The sequence below is a fragment of the Acipenser ruthenus genome, chromosome 35 (genome assembly GCF_902713425.1).
Source record: "Acipenser ruthenus chromosome 35, fAciRut3.2 maternal haplotype, whole genome shotgun sequence".
Classification (NCBI taxonomy): Eukaryota; Metazoa; Chordata; class Actinopteri; order Acipenseriformes; family Acipenseridae; genus Acipenser; species Acipenser ruthenus.
In genome coordinates, this window is record NC_081223.1 from 11,349,855 (window position 1) to 11,372,580 (window position 22,726).

The 22,726-nt window shown below is 42.6% G+C and overlaps 1 protein-coding gene across 5 annotated transcripts in view; it reads left to right on the top strand.

Annotated features, from left to right (window-relative positions):
- Positions 1–4,012: 4,012 nt before the first annotated feature.
- LOC117395398 (semaphorin-6D) overlaps positions 4,013–22,726 on the top strand; it is a 58,009-nt gene continuing 39,295 nt past the window's right edge. For 4 of the 5 annotated variants that reach the window (XM_059007671.1, XM_059007673.1, XM_059007674.1 and 1 more), the window contains exon 1: positions 4,014–4,236. The gene's annotated coding sequence lies outside the window, so the exon portion shown is untranslated. Of the gene's footprint in view, positions 4,237–22,726 lie in introns of all 5 variants that reach the window. The other variant, XM_059007672.1, reaches the window with a different exon arrangement.

Consider the following 22,726-nt stretch of genomic DNA (forward strand, 5'->3'; position numbering starts at 1 on the left):
ATGTTTCGTTAACATATTGAATTTCATTCTGCTTTGTAGTTTTCCATATACTTAACGAAAAACTGATACAAATTGAAAAATGTGACATTTCGAAATCTAACATGAAATACTGCTGTACTACTATGATGGCTTCCGGTAGACGTTTGCGAAATCAGTTTCTTTGATTACATGATGTTAACTATAAATAATTCATCTCAATCCTAAAATCCTAGGTGATGAAAAACGTTTGCCTGTAGCTGTATAGTTACATAAATAAAACCGTTAAAAAAAAACAAACATGGGCATTACAAGGTTAAATACTTTTTTTAATATATCTTGCCTCGCATCTCTTTTACCCAGCGCTGTAGTTTAGCAACGAGAAAAAAAAAAAAAGTCTACCATCTGACGTCATTCATTATTTTAAGACGTTTATTGGAGGTCCTGAAGCTTTGCTGACCCATCTTCGGAGGAGCGAATTAGATTTTATAGCACCAGGACAGAACCCTTAACATTTGAGCTCCTAAATCAAACTCCTGTTTTAAAAAACAAACAAAAAAAAACTCTTAAAAAAAAACTATAAAAAACGACGTATGCAGACGAACTTCGGGTTTGCGCTCAGTGAACAGTAGATTGCGCTCATGTCAGTTACGCCCCTGGAGTCGTTTTATATAATAAACTGGACCATGCTTTGGGTTGAGCCCTTGATTTAGCGAAGATTTCCTTATCACAGGCGAGTAGGCGTGCGTGAAGGCGCTATTCCTTCGAAGCGAGTGGACTGTACCTTGCTGGTGATAGTAACACACAATTTGAGATTGGTCACATTTTAAAAAAACAAAACAGTCCACAACATTACGTATCAGTTAGGGATACAAAAAAGGAGGAGTTTTTCGTCGTTGTTGTTTTTTGTCATTCAAATACTAATAATAATATTAATTTTCAATTTCGGACTTTGTACTCTATGAACAGTCTCCCTCTGCTCTGTGTTGATGGACCAGAGAAAGAGAAAGGGAGGCTCTTCTACTCTCTGAACAGCCTCCCTCTGCTCTGTGCTGGTGGAGCAGAGAAAGAGAAAGGGAGGCTCTTCTACTCTCTGAACAGCCTCCCTCTGCTCTGTGCTGGTGGAGCAGAGAAAGAGAAAGAGAAAGGGAGGCTCTTATGCTCTTTGAACAGCCTCCCTCTGCTCTGTGCTGGTGGAGCAGAGAAAGAGAAAGGGAGGCTCTTATACTCTCTGAACAGCCTCCCTCTGCTCTGTGCTAGTGGAGCAGAGAAAGAGAAAGGGAGGCTCTTCTACTCTCTGAACAGCCTCCCTCTGCTCTAACCGCTAGCCTGCCTATCCGACCTCGATGGCTCTCTGTTTATGGATCGGTTTTTAGGCGCCGTGATTGTAACACAAACAAAGATTGTATTGCTTGTGTTGTAAGATTTACAAAGCACATGACCGCACAGATGACATGCAGAAAATGCAAGGCTTTGAAGAAATGACTGTCTCCCGGCTGATAAATCTCATTTATCAGGAACGCACGGGCGAGCGTGTGATATTCCAGCGGGCTTAATAAACCGCACACCTAGTAAATTAATACAACGTTGTGTCGCTTACAGCTGAAGCACAGAGTCACGAACCCCTTGCGAAAGGAGGCTGTGGTTCGTAAGACAGAAACGTCCGTCACTGAAATTTTCGATGCAGGGATGCCTCCAGCAGAGTCACACGATCAATCACACTGTTACGCTTCCAAAGTCTTTCAAACAGCTGTATACCTGGAAAAAAAGGCTACCTTTAAGTTTTATGGAATAATTTTGTTAGCTAAAATTATTTTGCAAGTGGCCTTCAAGAAAAACGTTACTGTATGATTTAATGTCGTTGTTATTATTATATTTTTTAATCCGTCGCTGTGAACAGCTAGCCACGGAAAAATATTAATATCGAGTATTGCTTGGGGCTTGATAATAGTAACCCACACTTCCATTAAAATCGAGATCAGCATATCAATAACTTGCCAGACTCCAGTTCGTCTATCAATCTTGCGCCCCTTGTCACATCAATATTACAATTTCGCTTTTCATTATAAAAACTGTCGCCTGCAGCCATAAAACACCACCACGCGCAAACATGACTGCCCGTCAGTTATTGTTTTAAATGAGACGCTGTTGGTTAGCTTTATATTGCTAAAAAGGAAAGCCCTTTTTCAATTTCTTTTCCTATGGGATGCTGGAAGTACTAAAGCTAATATAAAAGACAAAGACTCCGAGAGATGAGGTTCAGTTAGTAATACTGAATCTTACAGCGCCATCTAGTGAACAGCTACTTCGCATTAAGTTTTGATTTTGCTGGTAATAGACTGCTGTCCATTAGATGGCGCTGGCACTCTGAGTGCAGCAGGGCTAGTGTGAGTTCAAACTCCTGGCTCCTGATCATTTCAATGTTAATAATACTAGACTTCATTGAGGGGAGCTCTGAACCCCAGGACAGGGTGCAGCAGCAGCAGCAGCAGCAGGGCTAGTGTGAGTTTGTAACCCTGCTCAAACTCCTGGCTCCTGATCATTTCAATATTAATAATAATAATAATAGACTTCATTGAGTTCTGAACCCCAGGACTGGGTGCAGCAGCAGCAGCAGCAGGGCTAGTGTGAGTTTCTGAACACGGTCAAACTCCTGGCTCCTGATCATTTCAATATTAATAATAATAGACTTCATTGAGGGGAGTTCTGAACCCCAGGACTGGGTGCAGCAGCAGCAGCAGCAGGGCTAGTGTGAGTTTCTAACCCTGCTCAAACTCCTGGCTCCTGATCATTTCAATATTAATAATAATAGACTTCATTGAGGGGAGCTCTGAACCCCAGGGCTGGGTGCAGCAGCAGCAGCAGCAGGGCAAGTGTGAGTTTGTAACCCTGCTCAAACTCCTGGCTCCTGATCATTTCAATGTTAATAATAATAATACTAGACTTCATTGAGTTCTGAACCCCAGGACTGGGTGCAGCAGCAGCAGCAGGGCTAGTGTGAGTTTCTGAACACGGTCAAACTCCTGGCTCCTGATCATTTCAATATTAATAATAATAGACTTCATTGAGGGGAGTTCTGAACCCCAGGACTGGGTGCAGCAGCAGCAGCAGCAGGGCTAGTGTGAGTTTCTAACCCTGCTCAAACTCCTGGCTCCTGATCATTTCAATATTAATAATAATAATAGACTTCATTGAGGGGAGCTCTGAACCCCAGGACTGGGTGCAGCAGCAGCAGCAGCAGGGCTAGTGTGAGTTTCTAACCCTGCTCAAACTCCTGGCTCCTGATCATTTCAATATTAATAATAATAATAGACTTCATTGAGGGGAGCTCTGAACCCCAGGACTGGGTGCAGCAGCAGCAGCAGGGGCTAGTGTGAGTTTCAAGTACTGTAATAAAGGTCAGAAAATGGATTTTAAAAACGTGGTTAGGATGCCTTTAAAAGTAAAGACCAGTTTTAATATTATTATCCAGCTGGGTAGCGTTACTAGATCTATTCTTCTCAATAATATTAATAACAAAAAGTCTTAAAAGCCTTAATTTTGTCATAACTGGCACAAGAATCAAAGATCTCTTCCATGTACGTCATCTGCTACATCAGCCAAAGAAATTATATATATATATATATATCCCTTGTGCCGCTTTCCAACTCTTATGGCAGCCAAAAATCTTTAAAAAAATAATAAAAAAAAAGTCAAAATTAGTCAATAAACAGGCTTTGTCCCAATATTTGCACTGCCAGCGGACGCTAAACAGTTAAAATATGGAACATTATTAAACACACACACACACACACACACACACACACACACACGCACACACACACACACACACACACACACACACACACACACGCACGCACGCACGCACGCACACACACACACACACACACACACACACACACACACACACACACGAGGGCGGGGCCTGCTCTGGCATGGAACATTTGGTCTCTCTCTCCTGCTTTCTGATTGGCTTCTCGTCTGCGGAAGGCGTGGCCCCTGCTGGAATGTGTTTTTCGTGTCAGATTTTGCTCGGTCTTGTTTTGTATCAGTTACACTGAAAGAAGCGGCGGGCGTCCGGCTTGCTCTCTCTTTTGTGTGTGTGTGTGTTTTTCTTTTCCTTGTCTCTGCACGGCTGAGGATTACAACTTATCTTACCAGCAACAGACTTGACTCTCATCTTTGTGGTGCGGCTTTTCTGGGACGAAACAAATGCTGGATTTATTCATCCTTTAGAAAAGAAAACGGATCGCTAGAAGGGTAAGCGTTTAATTCTATGTGATACATATTGGAAAGCGTGCATACTATTATTAAGCACGATGTACGGTAATCCATTACTTCCCCTCCCAATTTGAAAACAACATTGTTTACAGACGGACAAGCCTTTTAAAATGCATCGCGGCTTTTGTTTACATTAGGACTGACACAAACGCGCTCCGACACATCTTTATAGTTATATAGCGCCTTTCATCGCAGATCGCCGCAACAGCTCTTTGAAAAGGATGCAAACATGCTTAAATATTACCCAAGCATTAAAAATAACAAGCAACGCAAGTCAGTCAAAGACAGGGTAAGAAAACAGTTTAAGATCTAAAACTAGATTGTGCAAACGTGTTTTTAATCGAGTTTTAAAAAGCAGGGACAGTGGGAGCTTCCCATTAGAGCCCGGGTTTTATAGCTGTATATGTGATTTATTGTCACGGCACCTCCGCGTTGCATTGGCCCGAGAAGGCTGATGCGTGCACCGTCTTGTTTGTCTCTTAGGGTCCCGCTGCAGCTGCAATGGCATGCGCTCCTAACTCCTGCTCAAGTTGGTGCGTGTCTTCTCTGTGCTCGAAGTACCGCTCCCTTTAAACGCGATTGCAGTAGAAGCGCTGGTCTGACAAACAGCCAGGAAGGTTAAGTTTTGACAGCTGTGTTGTATTATTTGCAAAGACATTTTTTTTTTGGTGTAGCTTCGCTAGCCTATGCGCACGGCTTTGTAACATCACCCAAATGCAGACAAGTTTGAGCGTTATGCAATAAAATGTAGTTAGCTGCTTATTTGTAATATTGCTGTAAGCGAGTCTCTGGGGGTGATATTATTATTATTATTATTATTATTATTATTATTATTATTATTAAGACAATAAAATAAGGCGTTGTTGTGGATTTTCCTGAATTGCAACATCGGTAGCAACTCAAGTGATCCTTTTTTTTGGTTTGTTCGTTTCTTATCAATTTTCTAAGGGTTTTTAGACCGAGGTAATCGTCTAAACTAAAGGCGTTCTGGACGGGAGTAAGTCGTGCTTGCTTTAAATATATCCACTCGCTAGCGCATTAAGTACTGTACTGTGCTCGGAGGGGCGAGAGAGGTAGAATTAAACAGCCAACACCAATCACAACATTACGCCATAACGCAGGGCGGCCGATCTCCTGCCGGAAGAGCCTTTTTGAGTGTTTGTTTTCAATTAGAAAGCTCAAAAAGCGGCCAGCTACCCAGTGTAGTCTAAGACAAAAACATTAGCTTGAACTATACCCCACTGGCGAGTTATATTAACGTAATAATAATAATAATAATAATAATAATAATAATAATAATAATAATAATAATAATAATAATGATAATAATAATAATAGTTTAAAATTGACTCTTGCATGATATATCGTAAAAGTGATTGTAAAAAAAACTATTATCGCCTATAGGAAGATGACGCAAGTTGTGTGCAAACTGGCATTTTATTCCCACAGAAATAGGATTTTCTCAGTCAGATGTACAGTGTTATGAAGTTCCGTACAGTAGGATAGTGGGTGGGGTGGAAAATTCAAGTTTACCTCGTTCCAGATGCTTTGTGCGCGGTCACGGATTCGGAGGTAAAGAGATTATTCATTTATTCACGGCGATAATCACTTCTCCGGTATAGCGAACGACACTGATTAAATAAAACACGCACGCACACACACGCACTCAGCCCTTCAATAATATAGAACCATAATCCCATTGCATTCGGATCCCCGTCTTATTAAAAAAAAGTGTTTTATTAATAAGATGTAATGCAAAAAAATAATCTAATGCAAAATCGTTCTCATTTCTGTGCGGGTGGGTGTGTGTGTGGGCAGGTATTACTATCAATGTGCGGACAAAATTTGAGAAAATGTCCCCACAAAGATAGGGACTCCATAAAAAACTACGCTGTGGGGACGTCCCCGCTTTGTAAAACACCTTTTTAAGAACTAAATATGCCTTAAAAAAAAGCCAAAAATATTTAGTCTGTTGTCGACTTTTCACCCGGTGTGGAGACTGGAGTCACGCAGCCACTTCGTGGCTCTATAATTTCTGCAACAACTAAATTTTTCTTTAAAAAAAAATCTGGAAAGTTGGCTTTATTGGCAGAGAGAAACATTTGAGTTTCATTAGCTTTTTAATTGAACACAAAACACACAAGACGCCTGTGTCTCGAGAAAAAAAAAAAACGCCCTGTTTTATTATTTTTAAGATTTACAATACACATGGAAATAACATTTTATTAGTATTGTTGTTTTAAAAAGGAAAACAGCTAAACGCGACACGGTATGTACGTCCCATTAGAGAAACGAAGCGTGAATGACGTAAACCTTTTCGTTATGACGTATTCTGTTTTGCTGTTTGGCCGGAATAAACAGCAGGCACGAGGTTAAGTGCAGCTGAGGATCATGGGGACAATTAACTTTTAAAACACAAGAGCATTCTTTCTGGGAACACGTAAACATTTTCGTTATTCACAGAAAGTGAAGTATCCTCCGATTCAGTATCAGCATTGTACTGTAGAGAGAGAGAGAGAGAAAGAGAGAGAGAGAGAGAGAGAGAGAGAGAGAGAGAAATTCTAGGATACTCATCAATCAGTAGAAATAGTGAAAAAAAAAGCCATTTATACACTGGAAACGCGTGATTTTAACAATTAGTTACATATAGTAAGTTTTTAGTAATCAATTACTCTCTCTCTCTCTCTCTCTCTCTCTCTCTCTCTCTCTCTCTCTCTCTCTCTCTCTCTCACCATTTCTGTAAATTAGCTGTCCAGCATTGGTGTCAGATACACAGTATAACATCCCGACACAAAACTGTACCGTTTCACTAACAGTAGAAATATTAACAACTGAAAATGCGACACCATCATCACCAACCAAAAACTCATGTCAAGTGTCTATCCTATTACAGTATCCTAAGCTGTAGACGTTAAGTTTTAGTTTCAGCCCTTTTAAAAGATAACAGCGCTAGATTTGCAGTGTGGAGTAGTGGTTAGGGCTCTGGACTCTTGACCGGGGGGTCGTGGGTTCAATCCCAGGTGGGGGGGACACTGCTGCTGTACCCTTGAGCAAGGTACTTTACCTAGATTGCTCCAGTAAAAACCCAACTGTATAAATGGGTGATTGTATGTAAAAATAATGTGATATCTTGTAACAATTGTAAGTCACCCTGGATAAGAGTGTCTGCTAAGAAATAAATAATTTGGACGGTAATTTTGCGATTTTCTCCCGTTTTTTTTAATATGCATTTAAACAGTACGATGGTTTGGCAGGTCTGAGGTGGTTTCAAACTGTGCAGGATTGTGACCCGGGTAGCCAGATCCCGGGTCGGAACCCAGGCAGGAGTGCCGGGTGCGAAACGGGCTGAAGTTACAGTTTATTAGTCAGTTAAACTGGCTTTGAATGAAAGCAGCTGAACAAATAGCAAGGGTTGTGATGTCTCTAAAAATATCCCTTCCAATTCTCCTTGGAATTGGAACTGCTTTTAAAAAGGAATTGAAAAAGGGAACTGATCCCCAAACCCTGGCTTCGTATGTCTAAGCTAGGCTTAAAAAAACAAATATTATTATTATTTATTTAGCAGACGCCTTTATCCAAGGCGACTTACAGAGACTAGGGTGTGTGAACGATGCATCAGCTGCAGAGTCACTTACAATTACATCTCACCCGAAAGACGGAGCACAAGGAGGTGAAGTGACTTGCTCAGGGTCACACAATGAGTCAATGGTTGAGGTGGGATTTGAACCGGGGACCTCCTGGTTACAAGCCCTTTTCTTTAACCACTGGACCACACAGCCTCCGATAAGTAACCAGCTCTAAACTCTGCTAAAAGCGCCTTTATATTTTCAGACACAGAAAGGTATGAGGAGGGGGCATTAAAATTAGCAACCCGACTGAGGGGGGGGGGGCACTTCCTGTTTATTTTTCAGTTCCAATTCCATTAACAAAACCTTTTTATAAAATAATTTCCCATTCGCTTGGCGGGACAGTTAAAGCTACTTTGCCCTACTCTATAGAAACACAACTGCTTAAAAAAAAAACTGTCAAACATCAACTGCCAACCAAATACAGTTATCAGCTCCAGTTCTGAAGACAGCCCACGATTACAGGAAATGAGTTTTGGTGAGTAGCAGGGCATTCAGTTTTAAAAAAAAAATCTCATCCCAGCAAAACAAAGGAGCTTCTTGCTCAGTTGGCACGGGCAACGATGCATCAAGGCAAAGGCGTCATTTTATTTTCAATATCCCCGGCAGTACTTTGCCTTTAAATGATGTGCAGATAACCGGATCTCCTAATGGCCGAGAGTAATGAGCACTGAAATAGCGCTGGCATCAGTCTCCTGCCTTTGAAATGTCAGCTGGCTTTTAATGCCTGCAGTCTATAGTTCTGTGTCTCTTCCCCTGTGATTTCTCGTGGTTTTAGAGACAATCAAACCTGCTTAATATCACATCGGTTAATATCACACCCCGCTTAATAATCGAGGACATTCGTGCAATTGGTTAGATTTCTCCCTGGCGAGCTCAGAGCGGACACCCGCAGGGCATATCCTCCAGGGGGCGGTCACGCGCTGACCTCCGCTCTGGAGTTGCTGGGTGTGGAAGAGGAAGCTGGCTCTCGCTCGTGGGATCGGAGGACTCTCGCTGAACCTTCGGGTCTCCTGAGTAGCTGTGCGGGGGGGGGGGGGGGGGTTGAAAAGAGATAACAATTAAAACACACTCAATAAATGCTTTATTTCATTTGATAAAAGAGCTCAGCTCCACGCTTGAACCCTGATAACTCCAGCTCCAGTGTTTCAGTACTTTCTACTCCACTATCTAGCAAGGTCGAACCTCACAAACCCCTACACACAAAATAACTTATATTGCCAACTATTCCTCTGTTTGCTGTTTCAGAAATGTTTTCGGGGGGGTTGGGGGGGGGGGTGATTCATAACCTGTCATGCAATGGTCTGGTTTACCGTCCATTACAGCAGTTTTTGCCAGGCACCAGCACAGCACAGAAGGTACCCAGCGGTCCATGACTTTGAAGTCTGTGTGTAACTCCCATGCTGCCTGCCTCTAGCTAGAATCGTGGAGCTGTAGCTATTTATAAACCTGGACAGAGAGAGAGAGGGGGCCAAGGGGCGGGATCATGCACGAGGTCCGACCTTGGAGCTGGGTCAACGCGTATTAGAACCTCCCTCCCTCCCTCCCTCCCTCCCAGCTGCAAATCAGTCTCAAGTTTAACCATGTATTAACATGTCTGCATTGCTGTCTCTGTGCGTTTTGACAAGCCTCTGGTGAAAGGCATTCCTCATCTAGTCTGGTTTGGCCGGCTGCTTCTGCTTCTCTCAAGCGCTGATGGATTTTGCTTAGAGGATGCCAGTCTCAATCAGGTTATTTGATTTTTTTTTTTATTATGACAAATGCAGTTAATTGATTTGTTGGTCAGCCTGGATTTCAGTTTCCAAGCCTCAATCGATGGATTCATCCTCTAGGGGCACAATTTGGAGCCTCATTTAAGATTATTCGATGCCCTAGTTAGATCCCACCTAGAATACTGTGTGTTGTTTCGTTCACCTCGCTGTAAAAAATACATCACTGCCCCTCGAGAAGGTGCAGATAAGGGCAGCTGGGCTGATCCCAGGATTTAATGACATGAGCGTTCAGGACAGGTTCAAATAATTCTCTTCAGCCTCGGAAAGAGAAGGGAAAGAGAGAGGGCTTGATTGAAGTCTTTAAAATCAGAAACGGTCTCGATAAAGTCAATCCAAGACTTCAAATTCAGCACAGAGAGAAGAACGAGAGGGCGTGACTGGAGGGGAATGAAAACAGAATCAATTCCCGGTCTGTCGGTTCACAGATTCACCGCGATCAAACTGCGTGACCTACAGCACAGGAAGCGGCCGTTTCAGCTTCAAATTCTGTGTGACAGCATTTTTTGGAAGATCTTCAGGCCGTAGAAAGAAGGAAACGAGACATCGATCATTTCGCTAAAGGATTTTGACACATGAAAAAAAAAAAAAGCTTACGAAATGAAACGGTTTTGTTTACTAGTTCCAAAAACCCCCTAACCCTAACCTTTTCTGAATCGATTTCCCATTGTTCCTGTTCTTCATCTCACAGCCATGACTGGAGGGAATGTCTTTCCAGTTAAACAACTATCTTGTAGAATCCAAATATAACTACTGTGTGAACCGAACCCAAAGTGAAAAAAAAAACATGTTAAAAATTAAACTACAAAACTAGAACAAAAGAGCTTGAAATGAGACTCAAGCCTGCCCTGGACTGGAGGGAGCCCCCTTTCTCTTAGGGGGGTGAGGGAGGGAGGGAGGGAGCAGTTCAGTCTCCGTGCCTCAAGCCTGCCCTGGACTGGAGGGAGCACCCTTTCTCTTAGGGGGGTGAGGGGGTGAGGGAGGGTGCAGTTCAGTCTCCGTGCCTCAAGCCTGCCCTGGACTGGAGGGAGCACCCTTTCTCTTAGAGGGGCGAGGATACAGTTCAGTTGAAAATATCCTCTTGCACACAAATAACATTATAGTATTATGACTCAGATTTTGGAATTAGAAAACATCTAGATCGGGGTATGACTGCTTCCACTGGAGACAGATCTCGTTAACGGAACAGAACACCAAGACTGGCTTCAATTATCCAGGCTGTAATATTTGCAAATTTCCTTGCTCTGTGTTTAAGTCCATAACAAATTGACTTTATTAGCTGCCCAGATGGTAAATATCCTTAAAGATGTGCTTCAATCAAACATTCATGACAGCTATTACATATAATTCTTCACAGTAAAATTACATTATAAGGAGGAAGGATTGGGGGGGGGGGGGCGAGGGGGAGGGGGCACAGGAGTGATTATGAAAGTCACATTTCCCCAGGACAAATTGCCTTGATTTATTCTTATCTGCGTACATTTCCGAGCTCAGGAAACGAGTCTGTCTTTAATTTAATGGTCTCTTATTTTTGAATTGTGGGGATTGTCAGTTCCCTCTCTCTCAGCCTGGCTGGATCATCCATCACCGTGCGTGCTAATGAAGGAAAACGCCCGGATCGCTCCTAATTAGGAGAGTAATAATTTCATGTGGGCGGACGTCGGCCGGTCTCACTTCCTGCTCGTGTAACCTCATCACTGGCCTGTCAGAAGGTCAGCAAACCCCCAACTGTAATAACATTTAACATTTGATTAGCGTCCGGTCGGACGGGTACAGTATAAGGCTTCCCCCTTATCTCTTCAGAATGTTTGCAACCCATTCCGATCAACGCAATTCCTCAAACACTCGAACGGTTTCGTCAGCCTGTGTTGCTTTTCAGCCTTGCCTCCCCTTGAATTCTGGGATTGAGATGTTGTTTTCAGCGATGCACCGCTGACCTGCTTTTGAGTCGGAGGAAGCGAATTCCTGGCGCGATTGAATTAGCGTGGCCGAGGAGGGGGGGTTAAATCCAGCTTGACCTGGAATTAATCCAGGACAACACACAGCCCCCCCCATACCACCTGTTTTTCCAGATTAGCCATATCCTTTAAAAGCAAGGTCCTGATGGCTTGACAACACACAGGCGGGTGTAGATTAAGATGAGACAGCCCCGCCACATGAAGACTGGTCTTGCAATCTCCCAAGGCTGAAGCACGCCATGAAGTATACCTTTAGAAATGTTTTCTGAATGTTTAATCAGAGTTTTCCGATACAGAGGTCAGCTGTCGTCTTTATGCAGTAGCCGGAGATTATTCAGATAAGATGCAGATTGCTTGCTCTTAGTTGCCTTGCAATCATTCTGAGTGGCTCTGACAGAAATGCAACAGATCTTCAATACAAGGAGACTAGTGATAATATTGCTAAGAGAAAGGGTGCTCCCTCCAGTCCAGGGCAGGCTTGAGGCACGGAGACTGAACTGCTCCCTCCCTCCCTCCCTCACTCCCCCTAAGAGAAAGGGTGCTCCCTCCAGTCCAGGGCAGGCTTGAGGCACAGAGACTGAACTGCTCCCTCCCTCCCTCACCCCCCTATGAGAAAGGGGGCTCCAGGGCAGACTGGTCGCTAAAATACAAGTGATAGATAAGTGATAGATCTGAATGTAGCCTGTGGACTTGTCTCTAAGCCAATTCCTACTGGAACCGTGTTCACAGGAAGGGGGGGGGGGGGGGGGCTACTTGACATGATTCCCGAGATCGTAGCAAGTCTGCTTTTCATCAGGAACAAAGTGTCACTCCAAGGTCATACCATGTCACCAACAACACAGCAATCGCGAGAGTGACCCAGAGGCGCTGGAACCATTTTGATAGTGGGGGGTGCTGAAAGCCATTGAACAAAACTGGAACCCCTGTATCTGATGGAAGCCATGCAAAGCCAGGGGTGCTGCCCTCCCCCCCCCCCCCCCCCCCCCCCCCCCCCCCCCCCCAGCACCCCTGGGGGTCACAATGGTTGGCCAAGAGTGGGCTGGCATTTTAAAAGAGGTTTGTTGAATTACTCAACATTTAGCAGCTTCTTCTATCCCAGGAGGAGCTCATGTTCCCAAAGATGAATTATAAAATTAATAAGGGGAAAGACTATTAAATGCTTTGGCTTATCCGGTGAGTTTTTGAGTTATGGTTTATTCATAGCATGAAAAAAAAAAAAGCATTTGTCCTTAATTACTCCCAGGCAAAGTCTTTCAAACCCAGTTTAGTGTCGTCGCACTGTGCAGTCTGCTTTTAAAAGAGCGCTCAGAGGAGCTTATTAAAAATCAATGTCTTTTTTATTTTTGTTTTAAATGCCTTACGGGGGTGAATCGTAAATCGTGCAGTGAAGATTAGGGGTCGATATTCCTTTTTACAAAATCAATTTCCACAATTCCAATCGGAGACTTGGGATTTAGCGAGCGAGGAGTGAAGTTATCCGGCAACAAACTCCCCGTCCCCAGCTGTGCTGCTTCCCTAGAAAAAGGAGAACATTTCGGGGGAGCGTTCTACTCGTGGGACGTCTCTCTCATTAAAACCCTCAGGCTATTGCTAAAGGAGGCGATTATCTATTCAGAAATACCAGGGTGTTTAGTAAGGAAGGGGTCTGAGTGAGGAAACACGGGCAACGCAATCCCCAGCCCCCTAGTCTTGCAGGATTTGTCGTTTCCAATCTTGGTCCTGTAGTATACATCACAGTCACCTCTATAATGAATAACTCTAATATCTGCAGCAGTGGTTATGTACAGCTGTGCTAACATGTTGAATTGCACACCTCCGCTTTGTATAGTTTTCCATGTACTTCAGAAAAAAACTGACGTTGAAAAATGTGACGTTTCAGAAACTAAAAAAAAACATAACAACAAGTGCTCTGGCTTTTCTGTTGCGTCCCACATGGATCGTACACCGCTGTGTTGACAACGCGGGCGATAATCCTGCCACTAGCAGGGCACTAGAGCAGACATTTTCAAAAAGAGCTTTGAAGCAGACTTTAAAGCTCTAAGTGTAAAAATGTGTCAGGATGTTAACAATGAAAAGAAAAAACGACAGGTGCGTTTTTTTAAACAGTAGGGACACGCGAAGCTCTATTTTCTGGAGATTATGGTTACTAATATGGCTAGAATTTATTGCGATCTCATTTTGTCCTTACTTTGATTCACACGAGGTGAAATAAAATATCTAAATTATGTTCATGTAGTTATTTTTTTTTTTTTTTTGGTGTGTGCGTGTTTTTAAAATTCTGTCTCAAACCTAAAATTCAAGGCAATGCAAAATCCTTTGTCCACAGCTGTAGCGTTGAGAGAGTTTCAGTGAAATTGAATTTATTTTAAATGCCGCAGAGCAGTCGGAGCCATTGCTTGCTTCCCAGACTGTAAAGCTGGACTCAGTCTGGGTTCAGATTAGATTAGCCTCCTATGAGAGCGCTAATCCTCCCCTTCACCAACCCAAACAGACGTTTCTCTTAATGCAATTGGGCAGGCAACATTTCTTCCATGCAGAATCAATGGGGGATCAGATTGAGGTATAATCGGAGCTATTCTCCTCCCCTTTAAGAATCCAACTGATCCCCGTTCATCGATTCGAGTCTCCCGATCACACAGCTGAGAAACGCGTTCACAGTAAAATTGTGCCTATTGTTTCTATATCCCTGATTACTGAGCGGAGATTGAAATTCTCACCCCCCAGAGGTGTTTTCATGCAGGCGGGTAGATAAAGGATATCCATGACACATCTTGTTCCGATAGATCTGCACACTGCTGTACTGCCCAATAAATCAAAACCACTGTCCCTTTTAACAGCCAGGCCAGCCCTGTATTAACCCCCCTTTTTTTCTGTTCTGGCCTACATAGGGACATCTCTGTATAAAAGCTGATAATGCTGTGAGTTCTCAAGGGAAAAAAAACGAGTTTGAGACGCGGGTTCTGTGATAAATTGCACTAGAAACGACACTGACAGAGATGGATCGCATCAGTAAAACCGAGCACAGAGTGGCAAGTCAATACTATTGACCTGGTCAGCTGTCTCAAGCATGTGGATTGGGGGCTGGCTGGGGGGGGGGCCAATCGTACATCTTCATTGCCCAGGCTAGGACTTGGAGAAAGGTTAAATCGCCACTTCAATTTGCAATACTTGTGATTTAGGAGAGAGAGAATTGAGAGAGACAGGGACCTCGGTAAAGATCGATAGCAAACACCATCTTCTTTCTAAAACCAAAACGCGCTGGTTGCATGATCAGGCTGGCGTGCAGCAACGAGGAAGAGAGAAGGAACCGGAGCCTTGATTAAAAACAGCGCTGGGGAACACGCCCTCACAGCCCCGGGCTCCTCTCCTGTCTTTTAAGAAAATAATCTTCTTAAAATCCTTTCAGCGATTCCGACAGGTGATGAAACGCGATGGCATGACAAGCGCCCATCCCCGAAGGGCGAGGTTGTATTTCAAAACACAGCCTTGCCAGGACAGAGTAAGGCGTTGTCAGTTTAGTGCCTCGTATCCATGGCTAACCCCCTCGGGTAGAGCTGAGCTGGCCAGTGTGGGCGAGGTGTGGGTAGGGCTGTTTCCTTTCCTAGTGTCTTTCTGTCAGGTATAGCTAAAACTCTGCCTGCGTAAATTCTCAAACATATAGCCGAGGCTATATTGGAATGCAGTTAGGGTGTCCATAATTCCAGAACGCAGCGAGACAGAACAGGATTTTGATGTTGGCTTTAAAATGAAGGGAGTCAACACATGAATTCAGCGCAAAACACTTTGCAAAATTGAGTCTGTTGATTAATTATCATCTCGCGACAGCATGACAATACAATAATAGCTTTTAACAAATTAAATGAATAGAATACCATCGTCAATATTATTAGATCAATAGTTTTAAATATATATTAAAGCTTCCTTATAGTTTCTATTAGTATATCCCCTTCTCCAGCTCAAATCATTAATACTGACCAGTTCACTATCCTGACAATAGACAGCGTGAACACCCGATCAGTGTTATTATTTAATTGGGAGAGTCCATGTAAATTAGGGTAAAAATATTACTATTATTATTATTTATTTCTTAGCAGACGCCCTTATCCAGGGCGACTTACAATTGTTACAAGATATCACATTATTTTTACATATAATTCCCCATTTATACAGTTGGGTTTTTACTGGAGCAATCTAGGTAAAGTACCTTGCTCAAGGGTACAGCAGCAGTGTCCCCCCACCTGGGATTGAACCCACGACCCTCCGGTCAAGAGTCCAGAGCCCTAACCACTACTCCACACTGCTGCCCTACTAATTAACAAGATATAAACAGTATCTTTTTAAATATTGATAACTGAAATACTCATTCTACAAAAAAATAAAGTATCTTTGAATACACACGTGTTTATTAAAGACGTGTTTTTGTATTTTGTAAGATCTGTGTAATCACAATGATTCGGATCATTAAGAAGCTGTATAAATTAAGCGCGTGTTTCAGCGCTCGATAGTTATTTTAGTTTAAGGGTAAAAACCCCGTCCGGTCCCTAAATAGAGTATTCAAACAAACTTGAAAGACAGCATTAATATATAAAGTGTATATGCTTGCCTGCCTGAGGCAAAAGCACTCCATAAACAAAGTGATAACTAGTAATATTATGTGGGTGTTGATGTTTCACGCAGCAAATTTACCCCATTGCTTCTGGAGTTTTGCTGTGCGTAGGAAACCAAACCACTGGGACTGAAAATCTGGGAAAGTCGTCCAAACAGGCAAATTAGTTGTCTAATTGAATTGATGACTTTAATAGGCAATTCATTTCAAACAGTAAAGAGAAAAGGAGCACAGAGCCACACACGGTAAAACGCAGGAGACTTTTTAGAAGTGGTTTAAGACGCCTGATTAAAGCACAGAGCGGTCTGACATTTTCACACACGAGTGTGTTTCTATATCCCTGATTACTGAGCGGAGATTGAAATCCTCACAGCCAGAGGTGTTTTCATGCAGGCGGGTAGATGAAGGAGATCCATGACAGATATTGATGCATCGTCACACTACTGTATATGCAATAGCTATGTGTGGCTTTCTACAGGATTGCTGTGTTTTTTATTCCTCCTTTCTGTTAACCGTGTTTATCCAGGTTTGTCTGTTTTTTTTTTTTTTTAACTTTTCCCTAAAGAGAAAACCTTCTCGGATTGAATCTCATCGCCGCACTTCCCTGCGGAGCGAGAATAATGGCTTTATCTCCCGTGAATAACTGTTATCACCATTTTCCAAAGCTTATCCCGTTTGTATTATATTATATATATATTGCCTGCCTTGGGGCGCTGCAGCCGGTTTTAATCCCGTGTTGGAGATAATCCTGTCTATTATTTCAGAAAAATGACGCTTCCAAAGAAAAAAAAGGAAATTGGCACGGAGAGACAAAAGGCTGAATTTGTTAAACAGACAGAGTTGTCATTTTAGATCTGTCGGTCGATACCGGCGACTCCCAAGGCTAGCTTTTGATTTTGAAATTGAAACATTAACACGCGACGCAGCCATTGTCAGTCCTGCTATCTGAGACTCAGATGCGCAAAAACAGCGATTGTGAGTTTGGCATATACAGTGGTGCCCAAAATATACATTTTCTGCTATTTTCTCAATGCAAAATGCTGCAGTTTGTGTGTGGCGCATCCATTCGCTTTGTCCTTGTGGTTGGGAAGACGTCGTTTTTTAGCAAAACACGTATTTTTCAATTTCTAACATGATATCGGGTTCTGCACGAGTGTAACGGGGGTGAACTGGCATTCTCGTGTGTGTGTTTTAGTGGTTTTAACCGCGTATCATCTCACCGACCGGAGAATCCGTCACGAAACCGCATCGCTCAACGCCGCTGCCCGTCACACTGGATTAAATAACTCTCTCTGTTTGTAAACCTTCGTGCACTTCCACGGTCACTTCCGCCGGAGACTGAAATTGTCCCCACCCCTTTTTTCCTGCCATTAACCAATCAGCCGCTTCGCTTATTGACTGACAAAGACCAGACTTTTGCGACAGTAGTTTCTTTGATTCCACGATGTTAAAGAAAATATCTCAATTATGTCCATATATATATATATATATATATATATATTAAATTATGTCTCTGTCCTATAATTCTAGACATTATTCTCTGACGTTATTCAGCAGGTTTCATTCGACTTTATGAAGCAAAATTAGTTCATTCGATAAAACATCTAAAAATAATCTTCATATAGTTTTTATTTTTTTTTTCAAATGCTGTCTCAATCCTAAAATTCTAGGTGATTTGAAACATGTATCCATAGCTGTAGTCTTACTGTAAATTAAATGTTGTGTGTATACTTTTAAACAATTGTCTATCTATCTATCTATCTATCTATCTATCTATCTATCTATCTATCTATCTATCTGTTTGTGTGTCTATCAATCTATTTATCAATCTATCTGTCAATCTATCTATCTGTTTGTGTGTCTATCTATCTATCTATCTATCTATCTATCTATCTATCTATCTATCTATCTATCTATCTATCTATCTATCTATCTATCTATCTATCTATCTGTTTGTGTGTCTATCTATCTATTTATCAATCTATCTGTCAATCTATCTATCTGTTTGTGTGTCTATCAATCTATTTATCAATCTATCTGTCTATCTATCTATCCATCTATCTATCTATCTATCCATCTATCTATCTGTTTGTGTGTCTATCTATCTATTTATCAATCTATCTATCTATCTATCTATCTATCTATCTATCTGTTTGTGTGTCTATCTATCTATTTATCAATCTATCTGTCAATCTATCTATCTGTTTGTGTGTCTATCAATCTATTTATCAATCTATCTGTCAATCTATCTATCTGTTTGTGTGTCTATCTATCTATCTATCTATCTATCTATCTATCTATCTATCTATCTATCTATCTCTGTCTGTCTGTCTGTCTGTCAGATATAAAGGAGTCTTTTGGCTGCACATACACATGCACAGGTATAAAGGGTTTTGTATGTGAGGTTGTGGGCTGGATTCGACAGGCTGTGATGAGGTTTGTTCTGTTAAACTGATTTCCCCTCCCTGTTCACACAAAGTGTTGCTCTGAAGCTTGGTGTCAGTTTAATCCCCCGTCAGACAAGCTTCTACACGCTCCGCAGAGGGGCGAAGGAACCGCACCGTGTTTGTTCAAACCTTCAAAAACAGAAACAGCTGGTTTTTTTTGGCACGAACAGCAACTGTATTCTTAAATTCCAAACCCACGCTCATCTTGTCTTACTGAACTGCTCCCTCCCTCATCTTAAGAGATAGAATGAACTCATTTAGCTTCATAGAGTCCAATGAAACCTGCTGAATAATGTCACGTTAACATATTGAATTGCACACCGGCGCTTTGTGTAGTTTTCCAGATACTTAACGAAAAACTGACATTGAAAAAATGTGACGTTTCGAAATGTAACATGAAATGCTGGACTGTTACGACAGCTTTGCTTTGATTACACGATGTTAAATAAAAGATCTAAATCATGTTCAGGTTTTGCATTATGTTTCAAAACTAAAATTCTAGGTGATGCAAAACTTTTGTCCCTGTCCGTCCATCTGTCCATCTGTCCATCCGTCCATTCGTGTGTCACCCTCCCAGCTTCTCATATCTCTGGGGAACCGTTTTTCTGTCGTTAGACTTGGCATTCAAACTATTCAGCAGAAGTTATGGAGAATATCACATTCTGGAGATAAATGGAGGAGTCTGTCTGGAGGTTTCTGATTGGCTGAGAGTGTCTTCGTGTTTAATATGTCTGTAATCCAATCCATTTTTCATTTCAATGTATTTAAGTATTAAAATGGTGTTCTCTAGAAGGCACACAGTGAGTTTCTGTACTTCGGCAGTTATAAAGACTTAAACGCCTCTCATCCTTCAATGTGTTTCCTTGTACAGAAGCAATTCAGCTATTGTCAGATCATGACTGAAGTTCATTTAGGGGAGCTCTCTTGTGCAACAAGGCAGTAACCTTGCTGCTGTTTCTCAGACTGAATCACTGCTGGGCCAGTTATTTCACAACAAATAGTTTCTGATTCACAAGCGCTGCCTCACTTCTCAGTTTACCCCCCCAAAATAATACTGGGGTGCTGTTTTCAGTGCTGCGGTCCTAAATCTGAATATGCCAGAACGTCACTAAGTTCTAGATTTTCTTAAACAAGAATTATTGTCGGAATTTGCATCCTGAGCTTCTAGCAACACATCTAACAGGCAATGCATTTATCTCGTGTCTACAAGTATTTCAATGCAGTGTCTGTCTCCATCTGGTCAGAATGCTTTACTTTATAGATGTGTGCGTGTGCGTGTGCGTGTGCGTGTGCGTGCGTGCGTGCGTGCGTGCGTGCGTGTGTGTGCGTGCGTGCGTGCGTGTGTGTGTGTGTTCTGGCCCAAAGTTTTGCATCACCTAGAATTTTAGGATTGAGACATAATTAAAAAAAAATTTATTTAACATCATGTAATCAAAGAAACTACAAAATGATATCACAAAAAGCCAGTATTTCATGTCAGATTTTCGAAATGTCACGTTTTTAAATTTGTCGGTTGTTCATTAGGTTCATCGATGTGTTAAACATTATTCAGCAGGTTTCGTTCGACTTTGTGAAGGAAGATGAGTTCCTTCTCTCTGGGGGTGATGCACTTTTGGCCAGGTCTGTAGCTGATCCAGGATCGGGTTCAGTGCAGTCTGGTTTCAGAGTCACACAGCTGGTTTGTAATGCCTTTGTTTTTAAACGTTTGCTTTGCATGTTTGCTGTTCTACTCGCTGCATTTTTTTTTTTTTGGCACTCTGGCAGTGAATTCTCTGAAAATCACACAGACCAGGACCGAACACTGCAGTCCCAGCGGCTGAATTATAACAATCTAATCCCCCCCCCCCCCCCCCCCCCCCGTCTCCATAGTTACAGCTGTCCCTGTTTCGCGATCAGGCTTGAAGAGTAAACAGTGCCAGTCTCGTTACCTTTTTAATGATGGTTCCTGTTCCGTTTACACAAGTACTGTCTGTGTTAAGCTGCTTTGACTGTGAGTTCAGGAGCTGCTCTTCAATCGAGTCGTTTCCACCGAGAAAAATAAAGAGAAAGGGAGGCTCTTCTACTCTCTGAACAGCCTCCCTCTGCTCTGTGCTGGTGGAGCAGAGAAAGAGAAAGGGAGGCTCTTCTACTCTCTGAACAGCCTCCCTCTGCTCTGTGCTGGTGGAGCAGAGAAAGAGAAAGAGAAAGGGAGGCTCTTCTACTCTCTGAACAGCCTCCCTCTGCTCTGTGCTGGTGGAGCAGAGAAAGAGAAAGAGAAAGGGAGGCTCTTATACTCTCTGAACAGCCTCCCTCTGCTCTGTGCTGGTGGAGCAGAGAAAGAGAAAGGGAGGCTCTTATACTCTCTGAACAGCCTCCCTCTGCTCTGTGCTGGTGGAGCAGAGAAAGAGAAAGGGAGGCTCTTCTACTCTCTGAACAGCCTCCCTCTGCTCTGTGCTGGTGGAGCAGGGAAATGGAAAGGGATGCATTGGTAAATCATTTTCATGACTGTGGGACTGATTAGCGGTCATGTTAAAACTGAAACATGCTTCCATCAATTTCTGCTGGGGACCGAGAGAGCTGGTATGAGTCATCCAGAGCTCTCTCTCTCTCTCTCTCTCTCTCTCCTCAGCCCTCCGTTCCCTCGGATTTCAGCTAATTGACTTCAGCATCCCAGATTGCCAGGAATGTTTTTTCCCAATCTAAGCGTGGGAATATGGAGTCGGGTCATACTGGAGATTACATTAGGCTCGGATATCCAGCGGTTAAATAAAGGGGGCTTGATACCAGGAGGTTCAAATCCCGGCTCAGCCACTGACTCCCTGTGTGTGTGTGTGTGTGTGTGTGTGTGTGTGTGTGTGTGTGTGTGACCCTGAGCAAGTCACTGAACCTCCTTGTGCTCCGTCCTTCGGATGAGACGTAAAACAAACGAGCTCCTATTGGAAGTGACTCTGCAGCAGCAGCAGCAGCAGTTGTTGATGAAGCATAGTTCACCCTCCTAGTCTCCGTAAGTCGCTTTGGATAAAAAGCGTCTGCTAACGGACTCATTAATAATACATTGGAGTTAATAATAGCATATTAGGGCTGTAGTACTTAACACAGCCTGCCTTTGATCAAGACTTCACAGTGTTCTGTCTTTTCACATTGCATTTATTATTGGGAGAAGCGATTCAATGACTTTATTTTAAGTGAGTATATTTTTAAGGGAGATTGTCTAGGATTATATCAGCGACCTGCACAAACCAGGAAACGCGTAGGAATCCAGTTTTCCCAGCTGATGAGTTTTCCGATCGGTTTTATTGTTATTGTAGATTTCTCTAGTCTTAAATCCTTCTCAATTCCTTTGAAAAAAAGGTATTTTAAGAGTTAAAAGCAGTTCGTATTTCTGACTTTTTTTTTAAAAGGCTTGAATATTCTCCGTGAACCGTTCAGTTTCCAGATTTCTTTTGATCCTTCTGAAAAATACTCAGCATTCAAACACTGTGAAATGAATTTAGAGGCCATAAAAATGACCGTGTTTTGTATATCGAAAAGCCTCTATTGCTGCTTGGGACTTGGTGTACTGTGAAAGATAAAATACTGAGAAATCTGCTCCCAGGACAATTGCTACTGTCAAATTCAGCAAATATCTGATTCTGAATAACAAAAACACGACCCCCTTCCCCCTCCCCTTCCAAAACCACGATTTCTGTATCAGCCGCGGTCATGCTTTTACATGGGTGGTTTGAAGCAAGCTATTTAAAATGTGACAGCTTCCACTGCATATACAAACGACCCTAATTTAACCACTGAGGCAAAGTAATGACTTCAAGATATTTGCTTGTGTTATCGCACCCTAGAGGACAAGCGTCGAGCGAGGGCGGATTTAACCCTTTCAGCAGTGTGTTCGGTTTGATATGACTTTGCAGGGGTTGTTTTGCAAATCAGATCTTATCCTGAAGGAAGGAGGGACAGCGTTTTTGTTTTCAAACCTAATGCGCTGCCCTTGATTCACAGCAGCTCCCAGATATGCTTCAAGTTCCCCTCTGCTTGTGAATCGGGGGGGGGGGGCAGGGCAGGCTTGAGGCACGGAGACTGAACTGCTCCC